Below are 2893 nucleotides of genomic sequence, written 5' to 3'. Positions count from 1 at the left end.
CCAAAGGAAGTTCATCTGCAGGTGGCATACAGAGCTTTGCAATATCTCAAGGGGACACTAGGTAGAGGCATCCTTTTCAAGAGGAATGGAGGGTTAGTTCTTGAGGCATACACAGATGCTGACTATGCTGGGTCAGTTGTTGACAGAAGATCAACTTCAGGTTATTGCACCTTCTTTGGTGGAAACCTGGTGACATGGAGGAGTAAGAAACAGAATGTGGTAGCACGGTCTAGTGCTGAGGCAGAGTACCGAGCAATGGGTGTGTGAACTACTATGGTTGAAGATTGTTCTAGAGGATCTGAAGATTGCGTGGGACGGCCCTATGAAACTTTATTGTGATAACAAATCTGCAATCAGCATAGCTTACAACCCGGTGCAGCATAATCGAACAAAGCACATCGAGATTGACAGACACTTCATCAAAGAAAAGTTGGATAGTCGACTGAGTTGTACACCTTACGTATCTACACATAGCCAACTTGCTGATATACTCACCAAGGGGTTAAGTAGTTCAGTGTTTGAGAGTTTTGTATCCAACCTGGGAATGGTGAATACCTATTCACCAGCTTGAGGGGGAGTGTGGAAGAATGTGTTTTACACGTGTATAGACTAAATTAGGAAAGTTTGAATATAATAGTTAGTTTCCCTAGAATTAGGTTGATTTGGTTAGTTTCCTTTTTTAGTGTGATATCCCACAAATTATGGGGTGTGATTACCGTTTCTAAATGCTAGGGCTCCTGTATATAAACCGGTTGTAATTGTCATGCAATAATATAATTTTTCCTCTCAAATTACCACAATATACGTAAAATGATACAAATGGAATGTGGAACTTTGAGGGTCCACAAACTCCCCACTTGTAATTAGCTCCAAGATTTTCCCAAACAGAAACTAAACTTTTTCCTCCCATCTTTGTTCCCCCCATCATCCCTTTTATTCACTTTTCTTCCTCTCACTAACTAGAAACTAACAATCTTCCTTAACAAGCTTTGAAGCAATCTTTCCTAACAAGCTTTTAAGACAATCTTTCCTAACAAGCTTTATAATTCTTCTTATTCTTTCTAATGTATACCTGCCTAAGTAAAGGCTTATCAGGCTGAAGCGCAACAAAATTAATCAATCAAACCCTTGCATAAACAAAACTTAAACTTCAAATGCTGATGACTGACCAGAACGCACAATAGTTTTTGCTTTTGAAAACGTAACAAGATTACTCTAAACCAGCATGCTCCTCCTAAAATCATAATTCATAAGAGTAAATACAAATTTGGGGTGGAAAGGAAGGTGAATAAAACACCTGCACACTCAGTGTAGCAAGATTGAAGCCCTCAGGAGTGAAACCATATTTTTTCCAAACGCTAAAGAAGGCACGATGAGTTCGAATTGCAGGGTCAATATCCCCCGCTAAAACCTTCCAATAGATGAAATGAATGAATTCAATTTATGAAGATTATAGAACTCTCGCTTATCCAATATTGCAATATAGTATAGAGAAAAACCTGAAGGCCTGGCCAGAAAGCCTGCAAACTGTTAAATAACGGCCAGACAAGAGCAGCAGAATCCATGTTTACCTCCACGTACCTGCAAACAAAACCAAATTCAATGCTCTCTGGAGTTAAAAAATGACCGGGTAAATGAAATGTATTTTTAACCACTAACATATAAAGGATAAAGGTTTTACCAAGGATCGTTGAAAAGATAGTACATGGCAGCTGCATAAGCTTCCTGAAATATGAATAAATACTCTTCATCTCCAAATAATAAATAAGCCTGAAACAAGATAAAGTAAACAGAGATGAGAAAAGAAAACTGTGGGCCATCAAAATGAGATATAAATTGGCAGGCTTCTTTCAGAAACAAAAGATAAATATTGGCAAACTCTCATCATTCAAGTCACTAACAATTATCTCATTGTTTGAGTAGAAAGACGTAGTTCTTAAACTTGAAAGGTAAAGTCAAGAGCTCTTATAAGCAGGATTTTATATAAGAAAAATGTATTTGACCTGGTGAAAACAACAATTCTTTTTATAGGAAAAGAAAACTAATAACTCATTTTATATAACCAAAATGCAAAAGTAAAATACCAGAAGGTTTTGACAATTCAAGTCATGTTACTAACCTTCAGAAGATACTCATAGAAAGAGTCGATACTAGTTCCTATTCCAGCATCCTGCAAAGCAGCAAAGAAGACATCCATGTTGCATACATGCAAAAATAAGGAAACGGAGGGGGTAAGGGAGGCAGCATAGTCTGCATATAAAAGAAAACAGTGAAGACTATTGAAAACATCATCTGTTTAATGTATACTTATCGACTTAAGGGTTCTTTTGGAAGACCAGACCAGAGGCACAAACGGGATTAGAATTGTCATTGTTTCAAGCACCAGAAAGGCATGGTGGGATAGGATAAACTTGTGCTCAACATAATTATAATCCCGCCATAGGATTCATAACATGCCAGGGGTGAAAGGTTCAAAGTAGAAAGTGATAGCAGATAAATCTGATGGGGATAGTGCTATATGCAAGCAGAAGATCATCTAACTGAAAGAAAAGATACCTTTTGTGTCCATTCGCCAGTAAAAACATTAATATGAGCACCCACTAAATTAAGCTTTGAGCGGCGAGCCCAAAGTCCACGCACTGCATTTTTGGTAACTTGCTCAAAAACTGAAATAACAAAAGCATGGTCATTAGTACATTATAACTTTAAAATAGACTTTCCAGTTTCCCCCTTCCCAAAATAAAAAAATTGAAACCACCAAGCATAGAGAATGACCTAAAAAATGATATGTGCAATGCGATAACAGGAAAATAAAATAAAATTTCTTATCGGCATAGCCCCGAGAGCCCATATACAAAATGAAAGGTAAAACAGGAAGAATGGACACAATCAA

General features: G+C 37.4%; 1 long non-coding RNA gene across 1 annotated transcript; it reads right to left on the bottom strand.

Moving 5' to 3' along the window:
• Positions 1–1303: 1303 nt before the first annotated feature.
• LOC112092587 lies at positions 1304–1759 on the bottom strand. Its single transcript, XR_002902658.1, has 3 exons — positions 1682–1759; positions 1500–1581; positions 1304–1411 (listed from the first exon to the last, which is right to left on the bottom strand). It is a non-coding gene; the product is annotated as an uncharacterized LOC112092587 (long non-coding RNA).
• Between the last annotated feature and the right edge of the window lie 1134 nt (positions 1760–2893).

Source organism: Morus notabilis, unplaced genomic scaffold (genome assembly GCF_000414095.1).
Source record: "Morus notabilis unplaced genomic scaffold, ASM41409v2 Scaffold2885, whole genome shotgun sequence".
In the NCBI taxonomy this organism is placed as follows: Eukaryota; Viridiplantae; Streptophyta; class Magnoliopsida; order Rosales; family Moraceae; genus Morus; species Morus notabilis.
The sequence above is the reverse complement of the archived record's forward strand: the minus strand, read 5'-3'. Positions and strand labels throughout refer to the sequence as shown.